Consider the following 23,105-nt stretch of genomic DNA (forward strand, 5'->3'; position numbering starts at 1 on the left):
AGAATATTTTCTCCTCCTGCCCCTTCGGATGATTAAGTAAACCTTGTCTCTGTTCCTCGTGTATTTAATTGATTCAAGGTGGTCTGTCTTGAATAAACATGTACAGAGGGGGGAAACTGAAAAAGAAAAAAATAATGACTTTGCTAGAGTGTGTGGAAATTACATGATGAAAATGAAAGTCAAAACGAGAGTTAAAATATATTGCTTTCAGAAAGCTGCCTTTCAAGTTGGCTTTCATTGCCTGAATCAGAATATTTCCAAAAAGGAGCATGAACAATTATTGAGACTTAAACTACATGCTTAAACTTCTTTCTTCACTGTCTGTGCTCTTGCTCTGTTAGCCTTGTGCAATGTTACATGCTTCCAGAAACAGAAAAGCATAACAGCTGGTCCCAATTATTCTAAGTACAGTGTGACTACATGCACAAATGGCAAGCTTTTCTATTTAGTTCCATGGTTTAATGAATGAGTTATTTTAAAAATTGACTGAGATGTTTCTATTCTGCTTAGACATTTGTTTCTGTTTAGTCTTATCAGTAAAAGCTCTGCTCACATGATCTGTGTGATCAAATGGCCAGAACGCCTGAGCTGAAAGAAATGTCTTTGCAGACATAAACAGGCACAACAGAATAGGTTGTAGCTGATACAAAATAACAAAAGCCAGCCAGACAAAGTTCTTCCTGAAACTAGACCAACATAGTTTAATAACATTACAAATTAGGACATCTGCACAGTAAAAATACACTTTTTGTTTCAAGTGAAGGCAGCTGAAACATCCAGCATTTTGGACCCAAACGACCTATATCAAAGTCAAAGACTCCTGGCTACAACACTTTATTAGGGCAAAAACTGTATGCTCTGTATTGTCCTTGATAAAGGTCACGTGGGACTAAATGTCAGACCTTTTCAATCTGTTCACGTGAAGTAAAAACCCTGATTTCTGTACCAAAGCTGTCTCAATTCATTTAGTGTTTTAAGGAATTTATTTGGGTCCAGTGTGCCCAGAGGAGCTTTGTGCTAGCTTGTAACAAATGAGATACCAAGTTTGGAGCAGCCAGCGCCCGGGAGCACCTGGTTTATTCGTTAGGGAATACAGTCACATTATTATTCTACTTCTGTTTAGTAGTCACCTTGCCCTTTAAGAAGAAGTCAGGTGAAAGGTACGAGGACAGCTTTGAGAGGAAGTCAGGCACGGAGATATTGTGGTGAGGAGCATGTCATTAAAGCATATATAGTGCTTTTTAGACTGTCCTTTATACATAGGTTAGCTTTCCTCGGAGACCAATTTGCTTTTACACATGACACTCACTGAAGCCCTATGCAGGAACTCTCCCTCTCTGCAGGAATGGCCTCCTGTGCACTTTCTCCCTATGGCTCTACCTGCCTTTCTGACTTCTCACGCCCTTATTCACAGAGTACTTTACTTCTGAGCTTCTGTGGTTTCTGTTCATCTCTCTAACAACAACTGTTGCTATCTCTGTATGATGAGATTGCCTCAAATCCAAGAGGTGCATATCTTTTTTACCTGCTTTTTAGAGTCCCAGCCTTAGCCCCACTTCAGATCTATGGTAAAAAAAAACCCCCAACACAACAAGCTGACCTACCTACTAGACAGTTATCTGGAATTGCATGAAAGATTCAGATGGGAAGAACTCTTTATCATTTATATAAATGTAAATAACATATTTTATTTAGTTTTCTGCCTCTTGTCATCACTCACCCGTGATTTTGTCCCTAGTATGCAATGCCAGAAGGGTGAAGTGGGTATATCCTCAGGTATTCAGTGAATGTATCTTTTCTGTGTAGCCCCCAAAACAGTGGATGCTAGAAATAAGCCACATTTTTAAGCTTGTAGATGCTATAGCAGACAATTTTTGCTGCTTTCTGGTTTTGATAAGGACTTGTTAAAGCTTCTCTTTAAACTTTAAACTGCAGGGCTTATTGGCCCAGAGTTTATCGCTCCCAAGCACTGAATCAACATGTGTGCCTGTGAGCATCACATGTTGAGCTGGGCCAGAGCAACCCCAGCTGGCAGAGGGCCCTGGGGATCTGGGATATTTCAAGTATTCTTCTGTTGCAGAGTAAATGTATTTCCTCTAGCCTAATAAAGGCACACGTGTAGATGAAGAGATGTTTGCTGCACACCTAATTAGTCAACTGTGCAGTAAACATCGCATGTAGCTGTGCCCTCTGGGTTTGTATCTAATTGAAACAATTTAGTATCCCCAGGACCAAATTCTAGTGAAAAAGGAAAGAAAAATTCCTACCCAAATCAATGTAGGGCTGATCACCTACATTCCTGTCCAAATCAATGTAGGGCTGATCACCTGCTCAACCTCTGTTTAAAACAAATCAAGAGAGCACAGTTTCTGGCACCTAACAAGCCCTTGAGCTTTAGCTGTATGACAAAGCAGGATGACTGCATCCGTAAAGAATGCTGGCAGAGGTAAGTTCTTGTTAGCTATTGTTTTACAAGATAAAAGATTTTAAAAGATTTAAAGAGCTATCTTTTAGAAATCCTCTGTGCAGTCAGGGAAAATAAAGTGGGGGGCCAGATTTGAGTCTGCTCTTATTAAACAAGTTATTGGTAACACTTACATTCAAGTTCAAGCAAGGCTGACTTTCCCTCCACTCACAAACTCTAACCAAAAAAAGGTTCGGTTCAGCTTTGATTCAACAGATGAGTGAAGAGTTAGAATGAGCAATTATTATTTTGATCAAGCTAATGTGCCTAATTTGGACTTGCAAATTGGCAGTCTCTTAGTACAACAAAATTCATTGCCTGCAGCTCTGATGCACATTTACCAGCTACCATAATTTCAATAAGGCAGCCAACAATTCTCTTGTTATGGAGTGTAAAGTGGATTGACATGTTGTAGTAGCAACATAATAGGTCTCCCGATCATAAGCAATGCCCATAAATAAGATCTCTAAAGAGGGCCAAAATGGTTTTGATTAGAAGTCAAGGAAGCAGTGCAAGTTTGGAAGAAAATGATAATGGGCTTTGAAGTTCCTACTATTAGCTCTGCTAATTAATCACTTTAGCTAATCACTTCATTTCTCTTTATTCCTTCTTCCCCCTTTCCTTTAGGAATGATTACTTACTTTACAAGGGTGGTGTGAAGATGAATTACCGAATAGCTAACACCATTTTATGCTCATTGTATGATTTTCAAAAATGATCCATGCCAATCTAACTTGGCTTTCATAGGGAATTGGGTGAGGTGTCATTAATTATGTTTTAAAAGACTGAATAATCATCAGTAAGATGAAGGGCACAAAACCCTTTTAACCATTTTAGTGAGTATCAATTTTTTAGAGAAGAAATGTCTGAAAAGTAAAAAGGATTGCTAATGAAATATAATTGACTTTTTGGTAGTCTTTCAGAGAAAATCTTAAATCTCCCTTTTTTTAGAGGGGACCTTCCTAGTCTGGTTTCTCTGTGCCTTCCTGTTTAAACATAGATGCTTAAATAAAAGTTTTTTTGGGCCCTAGTCATTGCTGGTGTAGTTTGAACTGATATACACCAGCCAGATTGTAGGGTTTTTTTCTTAGAAAGAATAAGAGTATAAAAGCTGCATTTTTTTCTCTTGCAACAGGATGTGACCTCTTCCCTTCAATCTCCATGAAGACAGCCTGTCTGAGGGAAACAGTCAGCATGACAACTTGTCACTCACTGAGGCAGAAATCTTGTTTGAGAATTGGGCCAAGATCATCTAACCTTCAGGCCAGATCCTAACTGAGCAACTATGAAAGTATGTGTTAGATTTTTTGCATTTAAGAGGGAATTTTTGCTACATAAACCAAGTTCATGCTAGCATTTTCTGTGATAATAAAAGAAGGCTACTGTATGACAAGGCATTTGATACTTAAAAAAGTGGCCACACAAAAGCGCATTGTGAGCGTATCTGATAGTGCAGCCTTCAATAAGGATATTTCCTTTACAAAAAGTTCTTTTTTCTAATAACATAAGAGAGTGAACATTGATTCTCTGTTAAACACATAGTTACACATATTTTCAAGTCAATTAAGAAATTCCTAACATTTTACATTTGCGTGCACTAGATATGGCTGGCTGCCTAAGGTCATAGTTATGTGACAAGTGCTAATATTTAATACTCTCATGGTCTTCTATATCACATTCCAAATAAAAAATCCACTATATCTGAGAATCATAAATAACTGTCCAATATAAGTATATGTTTCCTAGTGTGGAAGGTTAGTACTTGTATTTACACAAGTACTAACCTTCCACACTAGGAAACATATACTTTCCTAGTATAGTGCTGCAGGTTTATTAGTTTACTCCAGCCTAATAGCTCTGCATGTGTAGACATTTACTCTGCAGCTAATTAGTCTACTCTGAAGTAAATGTCTAGTGTAGATGTGCCCGCAGTGTCCAAACACTTTTCTTTGATATTGTTAAGCAGTAGACTTAAATGCAACCATTTTCAATGGTAACATTATAAAAAAGGCCATTTTTCTCAGGCTGTACATCCATTTATGGTAAATTAACATGATTTAAGAGGCTTTTCAGTGTGGATTTTTCAAAAGTTGTCAACATTAGCCTTTCTCTACTCCATAAAAGACAGTGGAAGTCTTACCACTAATTTCTGGAGGAACATTTAGGGCAGTTCTGAGCAGTATTGAAAAATCCCACCCGAAATACAGTATAATCTAACCTACAGTTTATTGCCCTTTTTTTCTACATTGCCTCTTATCTTACAATAAGATTGCAAACTAAGTTAATCAATGGGGATCAAATGCCCACAGTTTTGTGACTTCAACTGGAAACTTGTGTGTATATATCATTGGTTGTCCAAATAACTTTACAATTTGATTCTATGTTAAAAAAAAAAATTAGTCTTTTTTTCTAAGGACATAGGCACAAAAATAAGCTATCCATGAAGCAAAGAAGGGCAGAGATTTATAGAATGTTATCTTCTCCAAAGTTACTTCCCTTATGTATACTTTAATCCCATGGTAAATGAAAGCTACCCTTTTTCATTAAGAGCACCAACTTGCAGCCTTCTACTGCGTAGTAGTGTGCAGAGCAAAAGCCGTGTTAATACGCTACTGTGCAATAGTATTAAGCTACTGTGCAGTTAGTGTCTCATGTAGATGCGCCCACTGTGAGTTAGTTTTGATTTACCTAGTGGCGGCATCATGCATGCAAAAAATTACTGTGGACTAGCTAACATGCTGTGAATCCTCACCCTTATTTCTGTTGTAGTCACTTTTCCATGCGCCCTTGCCTTAAGTCAGTTAGAGGCTCTGGACTATATTATCCCTTGCCCATTTATTTCGGTGCATCAGAGGGATACGATTTGGTTGCAATGCTTCAGCCCCAGAGTTCCTGTAGTTTAGAAGTATTTTCATCTTGGGCATTCATTTGGGCTTGGTTAGCCACATATGTTTTTGTGTGTGACAAAACTCTTAACATATCTGGTATAAAACAGTACTTATTCTTATTGCTTTAAAATGTAGAAATGGTTAAATTTAGGTCTGATTCTTTTGCTATGAGCTAATGCCTGAATGAAGAGGACATTCTGTAAACCTATACAAACTGACTGATGAACTGATTTTTTTTTTTTTTTTTTTTTTTTTATATTCTGATCCAAAGCCTACTGAAATTCATGGAAAGACTCCCATAAAAATTGGTGGGTGTTGGGTTAGGACTTAAAATCACCATGTAGTTGGGTAACAAATTCTGCTGCAGTGGATCCTGGCTGTAGTTAGCCAGTCAGTTTTGTAAAGATTCCTTTAATAATATTACTTTTGGCTATGGTCTCAATCACCTATTCTCTGTTCCCCTTTTTATAACACTCTTTCTGGCAGAAAACAGAAGATTCCTGGCTTCTGAAATACCGCACACCACTATAAATCTCTTCAGAAGTTGTGAGACAATGAACAACCGTAGAAAGGGTTTAACAAATATTACATTTTTCTTCAGGTATTGATGATATCCAAACTGTCTTGCAATAAAACAAGGTGAAGTCTAGAAACATACTAGCCATAGTAACACTCAGAATAATTATCTTCCTATAATAAAAAGAGTCCATCCTAGAGAATTTTTACTACACATTTTCAGTTCCAGTAAGAAGAAATCCCCAAATGGTTTTTAAAACAGAACAATGCTTAGAAGTATTACAGCACCATGAAAAGAGCACTCTAAGCTTGGAACTTTGTAGTAGTTTTAAATAACTTCTGATTGAACATGTGTGTGTGTATATAAACACCAGTGTGATAAATATAAGGAAAATTAAAAAAAGATTTTTTAAAAATAAGTTAAACATGATAAATGATTCACAGAGCAAGACACAATTAAAGATTCTATATGATTTTATTGCTCTAATGTACCTTGTACATTAATGAAATTTGCACCTATACAGCATAATACACAGTGGGCACATCTGCATGTACATTTGCTGCTGCAGCAGTTAACTCGTGAATAAATTACTTATGAGTAAATGGTGCCAGGCAGGTGTCTACATATGCTGGGAAGCGGGCGCATTTTTGTTGCCAATCTGGTCCTGCTTCCTGGGGTAGGGGGGCGTGGGTGCTCTAGGCTGTGGCATGACCCCCAGTTGGGACAAGGAGCTGCCTGCACCCCTACCCTTCCCACAGGGGTCCTCTTTGGGAAGGCACCCCAGGGCCATCCCCCCTTGCACCACTGCTGTACCCCCAGCATGTCCCTGCTGCATGTGCCCCTGGTAGTGCACAAGAAGCTGTTTGCATGGACCAAGGGGTGCCTGACCCACTACATCCTGCTGCTGCTGCTGATCCTCATGATGCTCCAGGTGCACCTGCACACTTGGTATGGAACCTTGAGCTATGGCATGGAGGGCAAACTTGGGCTGCCCCACAACCTTTACCATTGCTTGGAGGACTACATGCAGCTGTGCTACATGTCCCTGCCCCCCGCTGCTGAGAAGGACATCGCCACTATCATATGCCCTCCTCAGCATATGAGAGGGCCACGCCCACCTAGCTGCAGGGGCAGAGGCTTCTTAACAAAGTTTTGCACTGTCTGCTGCTTCCCTGCATACTGTGGGGGGTTGGTAACCTGGGGCCAGGTGGTTGCAGGCTGGCTGGGCAGGGAGTGGGGGCAGAAGCAAGGGCCAGGGCAGAGGGAGAGAAAGAATTGGGCTGGGGAGTGCTGAGCACATGTGTCCCCTCCAGGTGGGGACATCTGTGGGGGGCGGGGGGGGCGGGAGGAAGGGGAAAGGGTCATGGTGAGGGGAGGGAAGGGGGCCTGTGACCAAGCAGGGATTGGGAAGGAGCTGAACTGAGCTGGGCCGAGGATTGGGTTTGTGGCCAGGGCCCATTGTATCTGTGCGACTGCACCTTCCCCCGTACTTGGAGTCATTGCCCAGTGCCCAGTGCCAGTCCCCGCACCAATGAATCCACCGCCCCCCAGCCCTGGCTGTTTTCCCACATCAGCCCTGGCCCCAGTCCCTGCTCTGCGTTGCCTGGGTATGGGTGGGAGGAGCTGGGGGCCAGAGCAGGGCCAGCCTTGGCTGTGCCACTGGGTTGAAGGGGACAGAAACCCTGGGACCTCTGCACCTGTCCCACCCCAGTCATCATTGTTCATAATAAATAATAATGATTATAAACAACACTAATGCTGCTGCTGCTCCTGGGGCTGGTACTGCCCACCTGGGGCAGAGCAGGGCGTGTGATGAAGCTGCAGCTTGTCCAGGGGGCATGGGGAGGGGGTGCTAGCTCCTGCTGCTGCACATGTCCTAGAACCACAAGGGGCGAGGCGGGGCAGGGTGGGTGCCACCAGATCTGCGTGGGGCAGGGGAGGATGCCAAAATGGGCTGGGGCCAGGGTGGTGCCAGGCTTCTCTGGTTGGGGGGGAGGGGGCTGCACTCAGGGTGTATGCAGTGGAGCTGGGTGGGCTACGGTGAATTTTGGGGTACCTGCAGCCCCCCCATATTCCCTTCTGAGCACTGCCACCACCCACCCTCAGCGCAGCCCAGTGCCCCCTCCACTGGGAGGAGCCCAGAGTAGCCCTGGCCCCAGCCCGCAGCAGCAGCCTGCCCTGTTCTGTGCATATCTGGGGGCACATGCTCTCCATGCCTCCTGGGGTGCACATAGCAGCAGGAGCCGTGCCCCTCCAAATGAGGTGCTCGTGGCTTAGTCTTGAATCCTGCCAGCTGTGCGGTGCCTGCCCCGCCCCTAGCTCCAGTCCCTCATCATCCCTGCTGCAGCCACCAGAAGCCCTTGGCCAGGCTGCCTTGCCTTGCAGCTACCCCTGCCCTGCATTTGGGTGGGGATTAAGCCACATCAGCCCCCTCCTTCCATTGCTTATGTGCCAGGGTTGGCATGGCTGGAAGCTCCATGCAGTCCCAGCTGTCAGCAACAGTTGTGGCTCTGGGTGGTGTCTTTAGATGGTGGGATGCGGTAAGCAGGTGCCTATCTGGGAGCCCCCATCTCCCCTCCTCCCCCCCCCCCCGGCACTTCTGACAGACAGCATGTTCATAGCTGGCTGCGCTTCATGGTAGGGGCTTCCCAAATTGCTGGTGGAGGGTACAGCGAGGGAACTCTGTGGGACAGGCTCCTGGACACTCAAGGGGCCATCATTTGGTCATGTGATGCTGCGGGTGGTAGGCCAGGACAGGGGCTCAGGCAAGGTGTGGCCTGGGTCCTGGGGCATGACGATGTCATCAGTTGCTGCATAAAGAGCATGGACTTTCAGGCACTCCACAACCTACTATTGTAATTGGTGTGCCCACAAGGCCTTGACCTTTATGTGGCACTACCATGCTGACTGGTCATGCCCGTGTTTTAGCTTCTTGGCTGACAGCCCCTCATAGACATGGACATTTGACTACATGCCCCACTTGAACTGGTGCAGCAACCTCTGCATCACCCCACAGTGCCACAAGATTGCCAATTTCCTCCTGTGACCAATTGGGCCCCAGGTAGCGGGTATGGGTATGACTGCAGATGAGGAAGACACCATTATGGGTCCCCCACCATCTCTCTGGGCATTCACATGGCTGTCCCTGTGCTGCCAGGCCTGGGAAGCTGCCCGCAGTGCCCAGCACAGGGTCCTGAGGTGGTCCTGGTAGCTGTATGGCAGAGGCAATGCCCTACAGCACCTGCAAGATCAGGGCAGGCTGCTGAGGATGGGCTGCAGGTAGGTGGAACTGGCCTCAGCAGCCAGACACTGCCTGCAGCTGGGCCTGGGGGCTGACAGGCCTGGCTGGAGCCTGCAGCAGCCTGGAGCAGCCTGCAGGCCTGGATGGCATGGGCCTAGCCAGAGCACAGCAGTGCAGTGCCAGGCAGCAGGCCGGGGTGCAGGCAGGCTAGTGAAGCTGACCTACCACCTTCCCAGGGAAACACAGGGGCTGGAGTGGCTTCAGGCTCCCTGCTGGTATGCCCCAGGGCTCTGAGTGCCTGCAGGCTTTTAAAGATCTGATGCAGGGGCTGCCATAGAGGCAGCCCAGCCCTGGGGCAGGAAAGGCTCCAAGCCTAGAGCCCTGGGTGTAGCCTCAGGCCAACCCCCTAGTAGCAGGGCTGACCCATGAGCAAACTTGCTCCCGTGTCACATCTACACATGCATAACTGCACAGTAATTAACTGTGAGTAAATTTGCTACCTGCGCATTTACTTGTTATTGTTTTTACAGTAAGTCTGCACACGTGTAGACGTGCACTTACTGCACAGTAAACTATGGTATCGTGCAGTTAAGCATCTTGTGTAGACACGCTCAGTATGACACCCCTACACATATAGGTAATTGAATGGACATGGTAATGGACAGTATAGTGGTGTATATGTCAGATTTAAATTACCTAGAATTCCTCAAACCACAAAGCAAAAGAAAACACAGAAAATGTTTAAACTATTTTACAAAATGCTTCCAACAATGTAATAGCATAAGATCTGCCAAAGCAGGAGCAGTCCAATGGATTCCACAATGAAGTTTTGATTCATTAAAGTGTTTAAACATATGTCTACACTAAGAAGAATCTGAGTGAATCACTGTGAATTACTCATGAGGTAATGGTTAACAGTGTGCTTAAGTGTTTTACTGATATGGTGATTTCACAAATATTCATGTATTATGCAGGTGCATGTAGGATGCTCATAGCTTAGAAATATTTATTAGGATTTGGAAAACTTCAGAGAAAGGTTAGATTCAGCTGGAAGAGAAAAACACAGAAAGGTTATTATCGATCCATCCTTTTATCCAGTAAAGTGTTACCATGTGTTATTTTCATTTCTTGGGTTCCTGTGTCCTAAGATCAAGTATAGTAGTATATATACCTGGCAGGGGAGATCCCATGATCACACAGATCATTTTTCCAGGGTGAGGCCTGTCCACTGCACTCCAAGCAGCTAGACCCCTGCAAATTTCCCCAAATGCGAGAAACTCGACTGCACAATTTTTTGGCAATGCAGAACTGCTTTCTTGCTTTTCCCCTGGCTTGCTTCTTGGCCTTTAGGCTCAGAGCACATGAGACTAGGGGGCACCTGAACCCCAGGGTCTCTGGGTCTTGGGCTTGCACATAGGATGCCTTCCACAGATTTGGAGAGTATTGGAATACCCAGATTGATGGGTCTGGGAGGAAGGATACTTGCCCCGTGTTACAGCCATATAGCTTGAACAATTGAGCTCTGCTCAGTTGAAATTTGGAACTTGACTCTTGGGATTTACCTAAATGAATTCAGAACTGATCTGGCCCTTGAAACACTGATATTGTATATATATAATTGTAGTTTTGTTTCTATTTTCAGTATTATTCAGCTTTCTATTTTTGACCTTTAGCCCTCAACAGTCACCAGTTATGTGATGCCACCTTGTGGTCTTTCAAGATGGAAGATACTATAAAAATGTTATTATTATATATTTTTAAAGGGGATTTTCTTCCTCATAAGAGACATTCAGAATGCTATATTATCTTATGCTGTCCTAGGTTTGGTTCTGACATATGGAAAAAGATGAGAGAATGAAAGGGGCATATCTTAATACATACTATAGGAGCATAATTAGCTACACATTTCAGCCGGAGATGTGAATTTTCAGTTCACAACTGTGCCTCATTCAGATGACCAATAGCAAGGGAACCATGTAATATAAATACTTCTACAAGGTGAGGAAACACAGTCCTAAAAGTAGCTAAATTTGTCTTTTTTCTCCACTATGCCTGTTGGAAAGCTTTTTACTTCTCTGATAGTCAACAACTTTAATCTAATTTCCAGCTGAATATTTATTCACGGGCAGTTTATACTCATTTGTTATTGTGCCAACATTGTCCTTTAGTTTAAATAGATCTTTCTCTTGGGTTATTTACTCCTTTAATTTATTTATTTTACTAGTCTAAAGAAGCCAAGTTCTTTTAATCTCCTTTCATACAATAGGCCTTCCATTCCCTTGAAAGCCCCAGTAGCCACTCTATACTAGTAGCATTTTGAAGAATCATTTTTTAAACCTGTACAACCAAACTTGTACAAAGTGTTCCAGATGAGGTGTTATTAGAGCTCAGTATAATGACATTAATATTATTTTTTTAAATACCTCTCCTAATGCATTTTAGGATTGCATCTACCTGGATGCATCTACACATGCAATTAATGTGCCCTGATAAACCCTGGTGCAGTTTGCGCCCAAGTCAGCTGCTCCCAGGTGCAGCATCTACATGTGCACCTGGACCACAGCACTTTGAGCTGGGGTGGACCAGCCCCAGGCTGGAATGGGGCCCTAGGCTCCGGATGGCAGCATTGGGTAGTGAAGATGCTGGCTGGGGCACAAGGGTGCTACAGTGTGAGGCTAAGTGGCAGGCAATTCCTGCATTTTAGCACCCTAGTTCCCCAGCCAGCCCCTGTCACAGACTACATGTGTGCTTGATCACATGCAATTACTCTGCTGTAAGATAGTACTTATCCCAAACAGTATTATCTTATCTTAATTAATGTACTGTGCCCTAATAGTGGCACACATGTAGACTGTGACACTTTACTGTAGAGCTAATTAGTCGACTTTGAAATAAAGTGCATATGTAGATGCACCTCTTTTTCACAACTGTATCACATTGATGGTTAAGTCATTCCTTGATCAGCTAATGCACCCAGTTCTTTCTCTTTTTCTTTTATTTCAATCTGACAAGTTCCATGATTATAAGGATGGTGCTACATGTTACCTTTCAGACACGCTAAAAGCTCTTAAAACAGGAGTGTCCGTACATCAGGGCAGGAAAACATGAGCTAGGTGCCCTCTGAGAGTCTCAGAGAAAGTTTGTTTCCGGCAAAGATTATCTCTAGTTCATCTTGGGCAGCTTGTGTTGCAGCCTACAGGGCCAAGACAAGTTATGATCCCAAGATCCCAGGATGTATCACTCCCAGCCTTCTCCGGCTGGACACTTTATCTTGCTCCAGCATGACAGTAGGAAGAGCCAGCAGCTGGGGGAGCCCTCTGTCCTTCCCTTCTGCTCCCATTTGGGCTCACCCCTGCTCTAGGGCTCCTTCTCACACCCAGTCCCTTGCTATCTAGCCCAATCCCTGCCCCAAGTCCATTGGGGCTCACCGGCCAACCACCGGTCTCTTTCAGATCACCCCCACTTCTGCCCCACAGCTCCCCCACCTCCCTGGCCTCTAACAGCTCATCTTTCATCTCCTTGGACTTTTGTGGCTTACCTCCCACGCCCCCAGTCCCTTAGGGTTCACCATGCCCCTCTGGTCCTTCAGGGTGCAGCCCTTACCCACTGGTCCTTCAGAGCTCCTTCCCCATCCTTCAAGGCTCACCCTCCAGATCCCTGACCCCTTTGGCTTACGCCCCACTCCAGCCATTTCCTTTGGCTCCTCACTTACCTGCCTTGCCAGCATTGTCTTGGGGGAGCAGGCAGGGAAGAATAACCCATCTTCTCACAACCACAGCTGCTTTCTGGGCTGAGCCCAGGTGCTTTATTGAAGTCTACGTAGATGTGATTTACTGCATTTAATTTGTATAGAAAGTCAGTTATGAGACATCTCCAATTAGTCTGAATGCTCTAATCTTGATAGTGAGTAAATGTTCTTGCTACCATGCACACACATCACTTGTCAGACTATTTGCTGAGATATCCCTCTGTATTTCACAAAGCAATTTATATTGTTGTAAATCTATTGAAGCTCTTCTGGCTCCTGACTGGAGAGGAATTAATGCAGAAGGAAGGGAGGTGCCAAAGCAGTTTGGAGGGACTAAGGGCAGACACAATAAAGACAGCTGCTTCCAGCTAGTTCTAGTACTGGTTCAGATGACTTACATTGAATAAATTAATAAATGGTACCCTACCTGATCCTGTGACTTCAGTTGCTCTGCAACAGTAGAAAAAAACCTGCTTGGAAGTCTCAAAATTGATCATAACTGAGCCAACGGTTTATCTTTTGGGTTTCTACGCCATTTTCCATAGTAGAAAGATAGCTTTCTACTGTTTTGCCTAATGAACCACTGTGGCACAGGAAGTCAGAATTAAATAACTCTGAAAATGTCAAGCTACTATCAACTGCAATAATCAGGAAGAAAGCGATTTCAGGTCCTTTGGAGTTATCCTTAATTATTTTGGAAAAAGTTCTAAGTGAATGGTAAAGAAGGTCTAGTCTAATAACTGCTTGATCATGCTCTCAAGGGCACAACTCCAACCAACTTAACATGGGGGCAGGATTAGGCCATATATCCTTACAATATTACAAATTCTTTGTTGTTTTCCTTAGTCTATCAGTTAAATGCTTTAATCCATTATAGTTTATTTTCCCAATTCCAAACAATGTAAAGATTTCGTATTTCTTTCATGTATGCTCATCTTCCTTGGGACAATTATCTCACTTCAAGAATGATTTCTCACTGATTTTGGTATACGATGCTAAAGGTCTCAGCTAGTCTGTGTTACTGTACAAATAAAAAGAGCTAAATCCAGTGTGTGCCCTTTCATTCTTTGTTTCCCATTCTTTCTGTGTAACGATTCTTTGAAGAATCCAAGGAATTTGGCATTGGCAAAGGTCATATTGCAAGTTATCAATTCAGTCTTAAGGGCAGTTAAAATCTCAGTCTGTCTGTCTCTCTCTCTGATCACCCACAATCTTTCAAATGTGGATCTCATATTGGACATCTGGTCTGAAAGTGTTTGGGGTGTATATGTTATTAAAAATAGGAGTCCAGTCTCACAAAGTGGGTAGACATTATTTCACAATTGTGCCTTTTATACTTTGACATCAGATATATTTGATGTGCATTTTAACATGCATATTATTGGGACATGCAGGTCACAAAATATTTGTGAATCCAAACATAACATTGTGGATAGAAATAAACAGGGATGCTGGCAATTTTAATGTCATATGCAACTAGGTTGCTGCCTACTGCCATCTATATCTATCTTATTTTGATGGGCTGAAAGTGTATGTTGGTACACAGTTAGCTCCTGGGACTAACAAAAATGATTTTTCTTCCAATGATAAAATAGAAATTGGCTAGAACCCTAATCAACATTGTTAGCTGACAGGCATTCAAAACTTTTTATTAGTTTTGGATTAGTTTTGGATCAGTCTGTCCGTCCTATCATTGCCAAAATCCCAATTAGGTCCCAATAGGTGTCTCAGTCTCTGTTGGACTGGGTAAACTTTTAAAATCCTACACATTTTGGAATTCCACAGGGTCAGTCAGGCAAGGGACATTATGTACAGAGACTTCTGGAGATCCTTGGAGTTGAAGAAATCTGAGTGCAACAGTTAGCCCAAGTCTGGAAAAAAAAGTAATGTGGCCTTCTGTTGATCAAAAATTTGTCTCGAGTTGAGGTCTATGGAATTAATGTTGTAAGGGATTTTCAATCCAAGTAAATCTTTTTCCTTAAATCAATCCAAGTAAACCCTGCTCCTTTAATAACATTTCCATTGATTTTAGGAGGAGTTGTCTTCTAGTATGGATTATAAGATGCATGCTTGGGTCTTAGAAAAAAACAAATTAACTGCTACCTCATGGTATATCTGGTAAAATATAAATAATTTACATAGTCGAGTTGCATATTCTGTTCCAGATGTTGACTGAATGTTGATAAGTCTTTAGGAAAGTGGTTGATTTTTAGATGTTAAGTATTTCAAGGGCTAGCAAGTTTTCTAAGGTTGGAATATGCTGCCATATGAATCAGAGAAGGTTCATTGTTGTTGTCCACTGTTATTGCAGTATATAGAGGAGAAAGTATATAGAAGTGAAAGGAAACAGAGCCACTGTGGGAAATGGAAAGAGTCATTCCTTATCAATTGTCTTAATTTCCCTTAGGACTTACTTAAAGGTTTAAAAATATTTTTTCCTGGATGATGTAAGTGCATATGGTATGTATTGATCTGCATTTGTGACTCTGAATCTACTATATTTTCTGAGGAAATAAATTTATATCTTTTAATAAATTGCCAGTGGGACTGACATGCCTGCTTGCACATTAACATATATAAGGATCCTCTCTCTCTCTTTCTCTCTCTCTCTCTCTCTCTCTCTCTCCAGCAGTTAATTGTAAGCTAAGATTCCCTGCCAGTAATGAGTTGAAAACTTGTTACTGAAATGCTGACACAGTTTAAGCCCTGTACATTTACAGCACAGAAAACTGTTTTAGAGAGTTTATTTTCTGACAAGATTTGCTTTTAGTCAAGGACATGAAACATTATAGAGACAGCGATCATATGGGTACACGTTGAAAACTCAGCTATTTTCCCTTTGCAGAGCTATAGCACAAATCATAAACAACCTAAGTGGAAACAAAGGTGGAATACAGGGCACTTCTCAAATAATATGTCTTAGTTCAGCTTTTTTGTTCCCCTTTGCCCAGATTTTACTTTGACAGCAAACTCATTCTGACAAGCACACTCCTGTGCCATAGAAGTATGGGTCTGAGATTTGTGCAAGATTACGCTTTGCTGTCTGAGAGTCCATGTCATTAAGGAAAAAAAAGTGACTTTTGTTATCATTGCAGTTTTCCTTGCATTAACTCTTGGGGTTTAGTGATAAAATTAGTAATGCTTGCCTGACACCATCGCATGTTGAGAACAGGCTGTCTCCAGGAACTAATCCTCTGCCACCCACATGCAGCCCAGGAATGCTCAACACTTCCCAGTTCAAAGCAGCATCAAACTTCATTTCCACACTTTTACTTGAACTTGGCTTGCTCCATGAGTGCCTAAGAATGGTTTGACTGTAACACAGAATTTGCAATAATGTTGCTATTGAGCGGGTTGCAACTACAATGCTACAAGATAGAAATGAGGCCTGGAAAAGCAGCTACTAAAAACATGCGGAAACTAGGGGTTACTGAAATGCTTCAAAGTGAAAAGGTACGGTTCTATTTTCCCTGTTGCTAAAAGAGATGAAGACATAAATGTCTACAAAATAAAAGCCATACCCAAATCTGACAATTGCCACTTTCCCCTGCCTTGAGATTAAGCATCTTCAATCACTTCAAATTGTACCCTGTGCCAACTAGATTATTAGGAGAAAATAACATTTTCTTTGTTGTGGGGATCATTTTCACAAATATTTTGTACTTCATGGAAGTCCTAAGGCCATCCACAGGTTACTGGAAAGCATTCTTCAGTCACCCACCTAAAATACTGCAACACACTGGATTATACAGTGGTCGGACAAAACAGCAGCATTTTCCTCTGGTTGTTAAAGGAAAGGGAACTGGTGACTAAACGTGCCATATGTGAAAGATATAGAAATTAAGGACAAGTATGTAGGTATTACCTCAGAAATCTGACCATTAATTAGCCAAGTACAGACCTTAAAACCTTGTCCTGCCTTATAACACTAAATAGCAAGTTATTGTATTCATGGGGCTTGTAGATTGCTCTGATGTTTTGCACCAGAGTTCATTATAGTAGCCTTGCTAGCAGGCTTTGTAAAGAACACATCCCATAAGGAAGTTCACTTAACATCAGCCTGTGAAAAGCCTTTCTAGTCTCTTATGCTAAGTACAGCGGTTCAAAAAGCCCACGGTGGAAGCACTCTAAGTTTTACACCTTCCTTTAAATGCCCTAGATTGGGTCAGGAGGAAACAAAACATAAATCCCCCCTTCCATGAGTGGGGGAAGCAGTTTGCCTACACTGGCTGATGCCAGCAAGTTGGAGGTACTCAAACACACCTCCCAGCAGGTGGGCCACCACTGATTGGCCAGTCCAGCGCTCTCCCCAGCTCCACTCCCTCAGCAGCCAGCATCTGGGCAGGCCCCTGCACCTATGCTGCCTGACCCATGTGGGGAGGGATGGGGTTGGGCCTGCACAGTGGAGGCATCTGCTCCCTCCCAGTGTACCATGCCCAGAGAAAATCCTCTGAGCCCTAGGGATTGCAGCAGCCATGGTCCCCAGGGTCTGGGGGTTCCATGAGCCTCTGAGCCCTAGGGAACAAGTCTGCTACAATCCCTAGGATTTGGGGGTGAGTCAAACCCCCAAGCCCTAAGGAACATGGCTGCCACAATCTCTAAATCTTTGGGGGGTTTCACTGGGCATGGTGGGGAAGCAGATGCCCCCATCATGCAGGCCCAGCACCACCCCTCCCCACCAGAGCCAGGGAGTTGAACTACAGCTGATGACTGGCTCAGGCAAGAGCCTATCAGTGGTGTTGGGCAGTGGCTGGGGTAGGGGGGGAGAGCAGGTGCCCCCACCACATGAGTCTGACCCCACTGTGCAGATGCAGCTGGGAGGGCTGAGGTGGGGCTCTATTTGCCCCCCCTCCACCCCCATGGCTGAGAAACAGGGATGGTGGGGCAGCAGGGCTGGGGCAAGCAGCTCCACAGCCTGGCTGAGCCATACAGTGACAGGGGAAAACCCCTTCCACAAGAGCCTGGCTCTCACTGTGCAGACTCCAGCTAGGAGGGTCCAGGTCTGGGGTGGGAGCTCAGTTCCCCCCCCTCACCTGCCCCTGTGCTGATGCCAGTGAGGCTGGGGAACAGAGGCTTTTGCTGCCTTGGCTCTGTGACAGCCTGTGGGTGGGGTTGGTCCAGCTCACCCAGAGCAGATGAGGTGGGGAAGAGGCTACCCACCAGCCCTGCAAGGGTCAGTTAGCAGGGGCCACAAAGCATCCTAGGGTATTGGTGGACTATGACTTAAGTTGAGTCAGGAGGGGATCTGGGACAGAAGTTCAATAGAGTGGTCTAACCTAAACTGATTCATTCTGATACTACATCCATTCAGGTTCATCTTAAACAGGGTTTGGCCTTTTTGAAAATGGTCTATGTGCACTTAACTTCTCTTCTGTTACAGGTTTAGACTTATTTCCAATCACTTTTACTGGTTTATGTATAATTTTTGTCCCTAGCCTTAAGGACTACATTGACAGTGTTTTTGTTTGTACATATGTATTTCTTCAATAAGGAATTCTTAGTACAAACAGAAATTTCTTGAAGAAAAATTAGACATTGTTTCAGCCCAACATATCAATGGTGAGAAGTGTCTACTTCCTTCAGATGAAAATGGAAATAGAAGGGAAAATGACCTTCAAGGGAAAATGATTTTTTGGAGCCTGAGGGGGCAATGCTTAGCTCTTGAAAAAGGTGTGACCTTTCCTCTGTTTCAGAAACCAGTTGTGGTCTAGGACTCAAATGGATAATTGTCCAGAAGAAAAATAAATACCTGATAAGGCTGTGGTACTTAGCCTCTCAGTTCTACTGCTATAGGTGCAGTGAGGAATTGGAGTATTATTTTTCTTCCATAAAAAGGAAGTGGGGGCTTGATGTAGTGGAATTTGGTTTTGCCAGGTGAACCAAAGACCTCATTTGTAGAAGGTAGTTATTTGAAGTTGTTTATAATCCAAGAGTAGGGCAGAGCAGGAAACAATTACTATTCTGAATTTACAATAGCTATTGTCTATGCCTAAACCTTCCAGAAGTACCAAGCCCCAAGAGAGGTGCTTGTGAGAAAAGATAATCAAGAAGCAGGAAGAAATAAATGGAAGGGAGAAAGCTTCTAAAAGGTGCTCTTCTGGCAAAGAATAGATACATTTTCTTGGGGCTTTGAAGGGGGCAAGGTTCATAAAACTTCAAGACTACAGTTGGCCAAAAGGAATGGAAGTCAGTGAGATATGTCTAACTCAGGGGCAGGCAAAATATGGCCTGAGGGTCAGATCCGACCCACCAGCCATTTTCATTCGGCCTGTGGGTGGGTGCCCACCAATTAGTTGTATCCAGGCCAGCCTATGGCTGCCCCTGCTGCACTCCATATGGGGCTGAGCCGCAGCCACTCCCACTGGGACAATACACTGTGCTCCCACCTTTGCTTGTGGGAAGGTCCTGGCCCCAGCTCTGGTCTTGGCCAGTGCACGCAGCTTCAGGATGGGGCTGTGGCTGCTGCTGCAGGCACCTGGGGAACTGCACAACTCCCCTGGCCTCCAGTGACTTTTCTTTCTGTCCCTGCTGCAGCACTCCAGGCAGTGGGTAGGGAAACAGAAGTAGGCAGGGAGAAAGCTGCAGCTGAGTGGGAGTGCAGGACTCACACGGGCTGGGGTGGGGCAGTGGGAGCATGAAACCCAAGCCAGTGGAAGTGCAGGGTTCCCTGCAACTCACTTGCAGCTCGCATAACTCAGCCAAAGCCATGTACCACCAGGGGGAGCCCTGCGTAATGGACCCGGAGACCTGGCTCTCTCCCTGCTGCCAAGTGGAGCTCCTGGAACTTGGCTGAAAGCAACAGGGAACCCCACATGATAGAGCCAGCTGGCTTGGCCCCACTCCTTGCCATCATGTATAGCTCCCGAGACTTGGTTGGAGCTGTGCACCACCAGGGGGCTCTGTGTGCCATGGGCTGTGAACTCTCTGAAGGCCTGCTGCCTGCTGTTGCTGCTGCAGGGGGCTTGTGGGGGGGAGTCCCCATGCACACCTCACCATAGTTAAATCCCCCCTACACCCTCTCCCACAGCCCCCTACATCCTCTCCTACACTCACACCCCCCTCCAAAACCCCCACACAAACCCCCACACCTCCACAAACCCCACAACCATGCACACCCCCCAACCACACCCTCCCCACACAATATACAAAAGTAAAGCTAGTTTGAGCTATTATGCAATTTCCTCTATATACACTATGCAAACACACATAAATCAGGACAAAAATATTTCTTGAAATAAAATTTAAATATGTTATTGTAGATGTTTGATTTTTAGTACTTTTTTTTGTGGTTCCTAGATGGCAAACCCCCATCCCAAAAGTAGTATTTTTGGGGGCAAGAGGAAGGACTTCCAGTGGCAAGGGTCAGGGGTTAGGGATGGGACTCCTGGTCCCAAGATGGCCACCAGGGGGTGGGGCACCTGTTAAGGGACAGAGTTCTTTTGAGGCTCTTGTCAGCTCACCAAAACTCATTAAGTCACCCTCCAGCCATAATAATTACCCAACCTTGGTCTAACTTCTACCTGTGCCTTTGAAAATCTTCTTTCCTACTGGATACCCCAAATTATTCACTCATTGTATTTAATTTTTTGAGGTGCTTGTGATTTACGAGTTTGGCTGAAAATTGTCTATTCATGTGATCAAGTGACATGGCTACAAGGGAGAATAGTTATCAGTTTTGGAATACAAAATTAAATTATTTCACTAATATATAAATTATTTTTAAAAGGGTGGGGGAGAGGGGGAAGTTATCGGCTATTGGAACAATTTACTCCTAAATATGTATACTAGGGCAGATTTAGTACCTAGCTTTTACAAAGGGAGGGGTTGGTTGGAGCATTGTTTATTTGGTCCAAGCTGCACCCTGCCTCACGCCTTGTTACTGCTATTTTTGGGACAGAAGATAAGGATTTTGCAAAACAGTAGGATACAAGACAGAGCTGCTGAACACACATCTCCTCAATAAAAAGAACTGATTGGCTCAAGTATATCAGAACTACATGTGGCCCAATGTTTTATCCAATCTACAATTAATCTAAAAGGACCAATATGTTCTTTTCAGTCTTATCAACATTCTTTTTTAATATCAGTTTTATTCTTGACATAGCATGAGCCCATTGTTATTTTTCCTTGAAAAATCCTAAATAATTCTCAACAATTCCATAAAATTGTTCCCTTCAAAAATTTGCAGTTGCACACCAAGTACATTTTATTGTCTTTTTCTAAGCCATATGTATACAGAACTTCTCTTTCTTTTATCCCTTGTTCATCCCACTCATACCTTTCTGTTTCTCCTTGGTCTTCTCTTGTTGTAGATTCATGGCTTCATTCATTTTCCCTTAAACCTTAAAAATCTTTTTGCTTTTATACAAATTTATGCTTAATTTTAAATTTTCTTCTCATTTCTCTCACCTTATCCCTTTTACTTCTGTATGCCATTCCCTTCTTTCTTGTCTTCACTTGTTTTTCTGCCTTTCTGCTTTCTTCTTCATTGTTTCAGTTGCTATTGTTGGAAAGTTGGAATGTTGAGTGGAAAAAATGAGTAAAATGAGTTTGATATTTCTGTCTGAAGTAGTGACAGAACTTGGCTGCAATGTCTCTGTACACCTATCAAGAATTTTAAAGACTTTTGCAAAAAGCTGTGCATTTCTGCATCTGAGAGTGAACTGCTGTGTTCATAGGGAAAGCAAAGTGCCCTGTAATGAAATGAAAGGCACTATAATCCATTACATGTGCCATGTAATAAAAAATATCGCACCATCATGATTAATGCATGTCAATGGCAGGAAGTAGAAAAAAATAATTATGTAATAATTATCTTTTGCTTGATCTGAATTACATAATTACAATGGAATGTTTTATCCATCAATGTTATATTTTTCAATATAAAGTATTAAGTATAACGTATAAGTCATGGAGATAGCAGAAAGAGAGATCCATACTAATACTTATATGGATCTCTTCATTTTGACTTTTAAGGCTAAGGAATAAAGCAAGTATAGAAAATATTTGAACTTAATCTGGATCTTGTAAGTGGAGATATAGGGCTCGTCATGTGAGATATTAAGTGTCTACTGCAAGGGGTTGGGTGTCCTCCATTGCCAACCAAATATTCAGAGCATGGCTGGAGATAGCAGCACCTTTCAGTAATGGCCCTTAAAGTAATGGTTTCTTTAGCTAGCTTTGCTTACGCTGTGTACTCATAATAATTTGCTCACAGAGACAGATGAACCCTTCTCTAGCCTTTGTATGTTCACCCTTCTATACAAAAAGGGGGCTATTCTCTAAACCAGTGGTTTTCAACCCATGACCCGCAGGTCACATGTGGTCCAATCAGCACACTGCTGCAGCCCATGTGTCAGCCCATTTAAAAAAAAAAAAAAAAAGTAAAGATTGCCACCTATGGTTTGTTAGAGTCAGGGATTCAGGTTTTCCTTTTGCCATGAAAAAACACAGAAAAACATGGATTTTCCCCTTTCAAAGGGATTTTCACAGATTTTCTACTTTAATGGAGAAAAACACGGGAAATGGTTGGTCTCCCCTTGCAGGCTGGCAGAGTTCCAGCCTGCAAGGGGTTGCTTGGGGCTGGGAGGAGTGGGAAGAGGGCAACTGGATGCACATGGCAGTGAGGCAGTGTGAAGAGCATCTCCTGCAGCTCCCTCCAGGTAAATCTATGCAGGGAAGAAGTTGAGGCAGATTGAGGCCCCACTGTGAGAGAGGGAGTAGAGTACGGCAGTGCAAAGAGTGGCATGGCAGGGCAGTGCTGGGGGTACTGCCCAGCCAAGGAGGTGCATGGTAGCTTGGATGAAAATGTGCAGCTATGGGGTCTGGCTGCGGAGTGAGATGGAGCCACAGGCTGCTTATCCAGGTGGCAGCAGGTGGGCTGGCTCTCTGCCACTGTACACGCTCAAGGGGAGGGAGGCATGTGCCTCCCAGAATTGGGAACAGGGTGGGGGCATATGCAGGCTGCCCACTGTGGGCTCAAGGCTTTCTGCCCTGCTGCCCTCCCCTTATAGGCCTCTGTGGCACAGCAGAGTGGGGAAGCTCAGTGCTGCTGCTGGGAGCCTCACACCAGCCATGCCACCATGGCAAAGTACCCCCTGCTCATCTGGCAGCAGTGGGTGGAAAACTCCATGCCACTGCTGCTGTCAGGTAGGCAAGGGGTGCCTCGCCATGATGGTGCACCTGGGGTGGGGGTCCCATCATTGAGCCTCCCCACCTGCCAGCACCAGGTCCCATCTGCTGGGCTG

At 43.9% G+C, this 23,105-nt stretch overlaps 1 non-coding gene across 1 annotated transcript; it reads left to right on the forward strand.

Moving 5' to 3' along the window:
* Positions 1-10,273: 10,273 nt before the first annotated feature.
* On the forward strand, positions 10,274-10,439 carry LOC132248962 (U1 spliceosomal RNA). The gene has a single exon (XR_009460431.1). It is a non-coding gene; the product is annotated as a U1 spliceosomal RNA (small nuclear RNA).
* The last annotated feature ends 12,666 nt before the right edge of the window (positions 10,440-23,105 follow it).

This window comes from Alligator mississippiensis, chromosome 2 (genome assembly GCF_030867095.1).
Source record: "Alligator mississippiensis isolate rAllMis1 chromosome 2, rAllMis1, whole genome shotgun sequence".
Lineage (NCBI taxonomy): Eukaryota > Metazoa > Chordata > Crocodylia > Alligatoridae > Alligator > Alligator mississippiensis.